Raw genomic sequence first — 9,730 nt, 5'->3', positions numbered from 1 at the left:
TGATTTCTGAATCCAAGTATCCCCTTTAAAGGAGTAGTTCACCCCCAAAATGATTTTTTTCTATTGATTACTCACAACATGGAGACTTGAGTTCAGTAATATTTTTTTGTATTTGTCGCATTTCCAATCAATGGGGGTAAATTTATTGTAATCAAATTTTATTCTTAGGAATGTGACAAAAACCTAATAATATTATTGAACTCAAGTCTCCATGGCCTGAGTAATCAATACAAAAAAAGTCATTTTGGGGGCGAACTACTCCTTTAATCGACAACATTTTGATCGAAATATACTGACATCTAAAAAAAAAAAAACGCTTTTCATGTCAATGTTTTCTATTCAGTAACATTTGCTAGTCAGAATTCTTACTTAACTTGGTTTAAAGACCCACTCTGGCCAAATCATGTTTTTTGATTATTTAATATGTTTTTGGAGCTTTTCTATGAAAATCGTAGTGGTATTTGTCACTCAGCATTGCTATAGTATAAAGCATCTAATTGCAATTTAGACCCAAAAATGGCCTTCATTGGCCCGCCCCTATGACAGCAGGTTTGACACACAGTTCCATTTGTGATGTCATCCAGGCCCAGCCAGGGACAGGCCAATCACGTCCTCTTCAAGGAGCTTAGTCCCCTCCCATCTCACATGTTTATGCATGCACAAAGTCAGCCTCTGATTGGGAAACATACCAGGAAAAGATCAGGATTAGGATCAGATTTGGACAGAACACAATTAAATGTTTTCTATCCTTGCCTACGTCAAAAAAATATATCAAAACTAGGTTACAATATTTACATTGCAACTCATAATAACTTAGAAATTCTAATGATAATAAACATAACAGACATTAAAAAGTAGGCTATAGGCCTATTCAAAATGTTGAGCCCTGATAAGACATAATTAGTCTAATATTGCAATTGGGGGTTGATAACAGGGATGTGGCATATTAGGGTTGTTCTGCAGGTGTGACATACTGTAGTGGAATATTAAAAGATCGTGGCATTCTAAATGAGGGGTAAAGTTTAGGATCCCATAAGTTCATTTAGGAACATTTTCAGGGTGTGGATGATTCGTAGCATATAGTTTTATTGATCAGAGATTGTTTTTTTCTGATAATTAAAGGAGGTGTGGAGTGGGTCTTTAGAGCTTTACAGCAGCATGTTCACGTAGGCCTACTGTACATTTGTCAAGTTTTATCATGTTTCCATTTCTATCAATTTCCATCTCTCAAGTACCCCCTGTAGTGCCTCTGCATACCCCTAGGGTTACACGTAACCCCATTTGAGATTTAGTCAGGACTACTAATAAATGATTTTTTTAATTCAAAAGACTATGACTAAACCTAAATAAAAATGCTGCTCAAAGGAGGACTTCACCACTTTTCAACCTGTCTTCATATAATAGGTCCTCAGTCACTAATGTTCATGATAAAATAGCACAATCTTTTTCTACTCAGTCTGGGTCTGATAGAAGAGCTGTAGGCTCTCCTATGGGTCAAATCCAATCAATCAATGGGGAATGCAAGCTAATCGAAACTGCAGGCTTTCTATTCCTGAAAAGTTGCAATTTCTTTCCCAAAAATATTGTTTTACAAAAGTCAAACGATGTCACTGGTGGATGGATTTGACCCGTCCACAGCTCTCCTATTCCCAGACTGAGTAGAAAAAAATGGTGCTATTTTATGAACAGTGAGGACCCATTATATGAAGACAGGTTGAAAAGTAGTGAAGTCCTCCTTTAAACAGATCACCAATACTGCCTCCTGAACCCTGTGGTCCCACAGGAAACCAGTATCTTTAAATTATATTTTAGTTATTATTTTAACTCCACTATGTAGGGGCACAAATATCTACCCTTTGGGTACCTCATTGGCTAAGGGCCCTGCCTTTGTACTGTCGGGGAGAACTTGATAGATAAATAAATAATGATGCTGGCCTGAAATAATAATTTCAGGCGAGCCCACAAATGAAGCTTCAGCGTTAGTTTATGCAGGACATGTGAGTCAAGTCGCTGCTCAGCTGTAGTCAGATGTCAGTCAGCTCTGTTCTCATACCTCATTAACATATCTGCTGTCATTATGTCACATGACTTATTTCACATCATACTCCAATCAAAGCTCAATCAGTAGGGAAGGCTCCTTTAAATATGGCTTGCTTCTCTACCAATGCTTGGTTTCCGAAGCCTCGGAATCATTTGCTGCTTGCTGCCTCCTCCACCCCAGCCTCTACCTTTGCACGATCAGTCTGGCTAAGCTCAATACTTGTGATTGTCTGATTAAGTTACATGTCAATGTGGTTAAGGTCAAATACTGTGATTTTGTCTAAGTTCATGTCAATGTTAAGCTTTTTACTATGTTACATGTCAAGGTTGAGCTCAAATACTGTGATTTTGACTAAGTTACACGTCAATGTTTGCCTTTATTCTGCTGGGGGGTATTGATTACGTTTTGCTTAGCATGCTCAGAAAAGCTTGCACAAAATTTCAGGGAGCATCTATCGCGGAGCCCTTTAAACGCCAAGATAATTATTATTATTATTATTATTATTATTACCCCTATCGTTAAATCGGTCCACGAAGCCGAGGTCCTAGGGCTGGTGTACACGACAAATTTCCAAACCCCGCTGTGTGTTCCCTGGGGGCGTGAAAAATAAGGGGGTGGGCTCTACATGTCCTCTGGGACCCCATCTACGTATGGACACCACTTGTTCGCCCATCCGTCTTACGGATGCTTTTTTATTCCATTTTATTTGTTTTAGGGTCCTATCTTGCAGTTCAAGCCTATTTCCACAGGGTGGCAGGCTACTTTCCCAACCTACTGGAGGTGAACATGCAGGGGCGTCAATTGGGTATGGCAAGCTATGGCAGCTGCCATACCTTGGCTACAGGGGGGAAATAATTAAATGTACTTTTCATCGTGCCTGTTGCTAAGGTATGGCAACATGATTGGTGTCTTGCAAGACACCAGTCATGTTGCCATACCTTAGCCTTTCCTGAACTGACGCCGCTGTGAACATGTGTACACAGCCAGCATATTACTCAATGCCAAACTTTGCACACACACTCCTTGCCTGCCAATCCACAACCTCCACCCCTACAGGGACCCCCAGGGCTTATCTCCCGATTAGGACACTTTCCAGCATATGGTTTACATAAAAGTCAGTTGTCTTTCACACACACACACACACACACACACACACACACACACACACACACACACACACATATATATATATATATATATATATATATATATATATATTCATTTATTTATTTCATAAATATTTTTCATCACAATTGGGTTTGTGGGGAGCCATCCCTGCTTCAAGCTGTCACAGCACGGCACCAACACTTCAAACTAGTTAAAAAACCCAATACAGCAGATCTACAAGCACCTCACAGATCTACAAGCACCTCGCACATGCCAGGGACAGAGTAGGTTGGCCTGCATATAAGCCTTGCTGTCAACACACTATACTACACCACTCAGGACACCAAGCCAGGTGTGGTCAATTAGTGCCTTCTTTTGATCAGTGGCTTCTGCTTGATGAGTGGCACCAGTCTGTCTTTGTTCCCTGGTCAGTCAAGTTCACTGGGAGAGAATGTTTCAGATCAGTGCAAGTGTATTTGTTTTCCATTTGGACTTACTGTGTTTTGTTGGTACAGTATGCGTGCGACTAACTAATATTTCTGATAATTCCAATTTGTTTGTTGTTTAATTAGCCGGATTGTGAATGCCCTGCATTTTTCTTTCATCTTTAGAACCACACGTGTGTAACAAAACAGAGTGGTGATCATTTGGTGTGGGTGAAGAGAAGAAAAACATTTCATTAAAGGAGTAGTTCACCCCCAAAGTGACTTTTTTTCTATTGAACTCAAGTCTCCATGGCGTGAGTAATACATTGAAAAAATAAGTCATTTTGGGGGTGAACTACTCCTTGAATGTCAGTTTTGTGGTGTTTTGACTGGACACCCTGAGGATATTGCCAGATAGACAGACAGACAGACAGACAGACAGACAGACAGACAGACAGACAGAGAATTGTAGGCCTTGCATTTATTTGACTTGGTTCCAACAGATGGCGAAAATAGCTAATCTTCAAGCTCACAATGCCTCACTGTTTGGACAAAGAGTTGAGGCGTTACATTTTGTAAAACACGGCCTTGTGAAAATAGCAGATCTACATGCTCACAACACCTCACAACGCAGGGCGGCGTGAGCATGTAGATCTGATATTTTCACAATTTCTGCCCCTAATATTTAATTTATCATTTTAAAAGTATTAAAAAGTCCTTAAATTGTCTCTTTAGAAATGTGCAGATAGCCTCTGTATACTGTTGAGTGGAAAAACAATGTTTCACATTAAGCTAAACATTTGGGACCACCCAAGATCATTTGGAGACCCCTCTAGGGGTCCCATAGTTGAACCACTGACTTATAAGGGGAGTATGGAGACCCCTCTAGGGGTCCCATAGTTGAACCACTGACTTATAAGGGGAGTATATGAGGCTGGATCCGTCTGGAACACTGCACTAGGCTCTCGCCAGCTCTGTAGCTCTCCACACTTGAACAGTTGTGTCCTTAAATTCAATTATAATAATTAACCCCTGTATATACGGGCAATAGTTTTACATGACTTTGTGTACACAGCCAATAGTTTTACATGAACATGTCTAGGCTTTAGTACTGTACTGCCTCGTATAGCCCAACAGAGCCCAGCACAGAACAGCACAGCCCACCAGAGCCCAATACAGCCCCCCAGAGCCCAACAGAGTCCAGCAAACCTAAGTCCAGCCCAGTCCTGCCGAGTAGGAGTATAGACCGGGGAAAGGGGGTAGTTAGATGACTCCACCAGGCCATTACTGTCCAGATCTGGCTTGAATAGGCCAGACCAGGGTAGACAGGACTGCACCAGACTCCACCAGGCTGCTCCAGCCAGCTCTGTAGATCCTTGCACATGCGATTAACCACTGTGTACACGGGCAATAGTTTTAAGTTTTACATGAACCCTCAGAGGGACACTGTGGGCTTATCAAGTGGTCCATGGCCGGTTCTCAAAGTGAGGTCGGGGGGCCCACAGTGTCCCTCTGAGGGGACACGGCACAGACCGTGTACACGAAGGGCAGGAGCAAGTGTTCAAGTCCCATAGAATCTATGGGAAATGTACACAGGCGTGTACAAAGTCACCAGTAGTTTTACATGAACCCTCAGAGGGACACTGTGGGCTTATCAAGTGGTCCATGGTCGGTTCTCAAAGTGAGGTCGGGGACCCTCAGAGGGACACTGTGGGCTTATCAAGTGGTCCATGGTCGGTCCTCAAAGTGAGGTCGGGGGACCCTCAGAGGGACACTGTGGGCTTATCAAGTGGTCCATGGTCGGTTCTCAAAGTGAGGTCGGGGGCCCACAGTGTCCCTCTGAGGGGACACGGCACAGACCGTGTACACGAAGGGCAGGAGCAAGTGTTCAAGTCCCATAGAATCTATGGGAAATGTACACAGGCGTGTACAAAGTCACCAGTAGTTTTACATGAACCCTCAGAGGGACACTGTGGGCTTATCAAGTGGTCCATGGTCGGTTCTCAAAGTGAGGTCGGGGGACCCTCAGAGGGACACTGTGGGCTTATCAAGTGGTCCATGGCCGGTTCTCAAAGTGAGGTCGGGGGGCCCACAATGTCCCTCTGAGGGGACACGGCACAGATTGTGTACACGAAGGGCAGGAGCAAGTGTTCAAGTCCCATAGAATCTATGGGAAATGTACACAGGCGTGTACAAAGTCACCAGTAGTTTTACATGAACCCTCAGAGGGACACTGTGGGCTTATCAAGTGGTCCATGGTCGGTTCTCAAAGTGAGGTCGGGGACCCTCAGAGGGACACTGTGGGCTTATCAAGTGGTCCATGGTCGGTTCTCAAAGTGAGGTCGGGGGACCCTCAGAGGGACACTGTCGGCTTATCAAGTGGTCCATGGTCGGTTCTCAAAGTGAGGTCGGGGGACCCTCAGAGGGACACTGTGGGCTTATCAAGTGGTCCATGGTCGGTTCTCAAAGTGAGGTCGAGGAACCCTCAGACTGCTCAGAGGGACACCGTGGGCTTATCAAGTGGTCCATGGTCGGTTCTCAAAGTGAGATCGGGGGACCCTCAGAGGGACACTGTGGGCTTATCAAGTGGTCCATGGTCGGTTCTCAAAGTGAGGTACATCCTCAAAGTCCCTCCTTCCCAAACAAAGACGAACCAACCAAGGGTGCACAAGGCAGCGGTGTGCGATGGACTAGAAATATCCATTTAAAACTATTGGTCATGTACACACAAACTAAGGCTCCTGTACACAGTGTTTGGTCTCAATTGTGTGAGCAGCTAAAGGGCAGACAACGGCCTAGAACAACCTAATGGTGCCTATTAAGACTCTAGTACACCCTTTGGCCTCGACAAGCCTGATCATCCTACTATAGCTAGTACCCCCCTCACCAACTTTGTGCTCCCACTTGATAAGCCCAGTGTCCCTCTGAGGGTCCCCCGACCTCACTTTGAGAACCGACCATGGACCACTTGATAAGCCCACGGTGTCCCTCTGAGGGTCCCTCGACCTCACTTTGAGAACCGACCATGGACCACTTGATAAGCCCACAGTGTCCCTCTGAGGGTTCATGTAAAACTACTGGTGACTTTGTACACGCCTGTGTACATTTCCCATAGATTCTATGGGACTTGAACACTTGCTCCTGCCCTTCGTGTACACGGTCTGTGCCGTGTCCCCTCAGAGGGACACTGTGGGCCCCCCGACCTCACTTTGAGAACCGGCCATGGACCACTTGATAAGCCCACAGTGTCCCTCTGAGGGTTCATGTAAAACTTAAAACTATTGCCCGTGTACACAGTGGTTAATCGCATGTGCAAGGATCTACAGAGCTGGCTGGAGCAGCCTGGTGGAGTCTGGTGCAGTCCTGTCTACCCTGGTCTGGCCTATTCAAGCCAGATCTGGACAGTAATGGCCTGGTGGAGTCATCTAACTACCCCCTTTCCCCGGTCTATACTCCTACTCGGCAGGACTGGGCTGGACTTAGGTTTGCTGGACTCTGTTGGGCTCTGGGGGGCTGTATTGGGCTCTGGTGGGCTGTGCTGTTCTGTGCTGGGCTCTGTTGGGCTATACGAGGCAGTACTGTACTAAAGCCTAGACATGTTCATGTAAAACTATTGGCCGTGTACACAAAGTCATGTAAAACTATTGCCTGTGTACACAGTGGCTTTTTCCTTGACCTTTCGAGTTAGGAGTGTCGTAGAGACACAAGACTGGGTTTGTTGGATTCAGCGTCAAAAAGTAAGTCAGAATAAGTGTCTTTTATCCGAATGAATGTGTAATCGTGTTGGTGGCGTGCAAATTTCGTGTCTTTTTCGCAATCATAAAGGGTTCAAAGTGTCGGAGAGACACGAAACCCATTCCATCGGATCAGGCATCCTTCAAATATGAAAAGTGTTTCCTGCGTAAAACAAACAGATTTTTTTAGATTTTTTTATTGATTTTAAGGACAAAAATCCGGGTTTCGGTGTCTTTTTCGCAATCGTAAAGGGTTCAAAGTGTCGGAGAGACACGAAACCCATTCCATCAGATCGGGCATGCTTCAAATATGAAACGTGTGTCCTGCCTGAAACAAAACATATTTTTTTGATTTTTTTATTCATTTTAAGGACAAAGGGCCTGTTTTGACGCCTAAAACGACCCTTTTCCTTGACCTTTCGAGTTAGGAGTGCCGTGTACACAGGATCTACAGAGCTGGCTGGAGCATGGAGCAGCCTGGTGGAGTCTGGTGCAGTCATCTAACTACCCCCCTTCCCTGGTCTATACTCCTATTGGGCAGGACTGGGCTGGACTTAGGTTTGCTGGAGTCTATTGGGCTCTGGTAGGCTGTATTGGGCTCTGGTGGGCCGTGTTGTGCTGTGATGGGTTCTGTTGGGCTACACGAGACAGTACAGTACTAAAGCCTGAACATGTTCATGTAAAACTATTGGCTGTGTACACAAAGTCATGTAAAACTATTGCCCGTATATACAGGGGTTAATTATTATAATTGAATTTAAGGACACAACTGTTCAAGTGTGGAGAGCTACAGAGCTGGCGAGAGCCTAGTGCAGTGTTCCAGACGGATCCAGCCTCATATACTCCCCTTATAAGTCAGTGGTTCAACTATGGGACCCCTAGAGGGGTCTCCATACTCCCCTTATAAGTCAGTGGTTCAACTATGGGACCCCTAGAGGGGTCTCCAAATGATCTTGGGTGGTCCCAAATGTTTAGCTTAATGTGAAACATTGTTTTTCCACTCAACAGTATACAGAGGCTATCTGCACATTTCTAAAGAGACAATTTAAGGACTTTTTAATACTTTTAAAATGATAAATTAAATATTAGGGGCAGAAATTGTGAAAATATCAGATCTACATGCTCACGCCGCCCTGCGTTGTGAGGTGTTGTGAGCATGTAGATCTGCTATTTTCACAAGGCCGTGTTTTACAAAATGTAACGCCTCAACTCTTTGTCCAAACAGTGAGGCATTGTGAGCTTGAAGATTAGCTATTTTCGCCATCTGTTGGAACCAAGTCAAATAAATGCAAGGCCTACAATTCTCTGTCTGTCTGTCTGTCTGTCTGTCTGTCTGTCTGTCTGTCTGTCTATCTATCTGGCAATATCCTCAGGGTGTCCAGTCAAAACACCACAAAACTGACATTCAAGGAGTAGTTCACCCCCAAAATGACTTATTTTTTCAATGTATTACTCACGCCATGGAGACTTGAGTTCAATAGAAAAAAAGTCACTTTGGGGGTGAACTACTCCTTTAATTAAATGTTTTTCTTCTCTTCACCCACACCAAATGATCACCACTCTGTTTTGTTACACACGTGTGGTTCTAAAGATGAAAGAAAAATGCAGGGCATTCACAATCCGGCTAATTAAACAACAAACAAATTGGAATTATCAGAAATATTAGTTAGTCGCACGCATACTGTACCAACAAAACACAGTAAGTCCAAATGGAAAACAAATACACTTGCACTGATCTGAAACATTCTCTCCCAGTGAACTTGACTGACCAGGGAACAAAGACAGACTGGTGCCACTCATCAAGTAGAAGCCACTGATCAAAAGAAGGCACTAATTGACCACACCTGGCTTGGTGGCCTGAGTGGTGTAGTATAGTGTGTTGACAGCAAGGCTTATGCAGGCCAACCTACTCTGTCCCTGGCATGTGCGAGGTGCTTGTAGATCTGTGAGGTGCTTGTAGATCTGCTGTATTGGGTTTTTTAACTAGTTTGAAGTGTTGGTGCCGTGCTGTGACAGCTTGAAGCAGGGATGGCTCCCCACAAACCCAATTGTGATGAAATAAATAAATGAAATATATATATATATATATATATATATATATATATATATGTATATATATATATATGTGTGTGTGTGTGTGTGTGTGTGTGTGTGTGTGTGTGTGTGTGTGTGTGTGTGTGTGTGAAAGACAACTGACTTTTATGTAAACCATACTATATGGACAGTTTGTTCTGCATGTCACTATGCTGGAAAGTGTCCTAATCGGGAGATAAGCCCTGGGGGTCCCTGGAGGGGTGGAGGTTGTGGATTGGCAGGCAAGGAGTGTGTGTGCAAAGTTTGGCATTGAGTAATATGCTGGCTGTGTACACATGTTCACAGCGGCGTCAGTTCAGGAAAGGCTAAGGTATGGCAACATGACTGGT

The sequence above is a fragment of the Nannobrachium achirus genome, assembly GCF_963921795.1.
Source record: "Nannobrachium achirus genome assembly, chromosome: 5".
Taxonomy (NCBI): Eukaryota; Metazoa; Chordata; class Actinopteri; order Myctophiformes; family Myctophidae; genus Nannobrachium; species Nannobrachium achirus.
Note: the sequence above shows the minus strand (reverse complement) of the source record.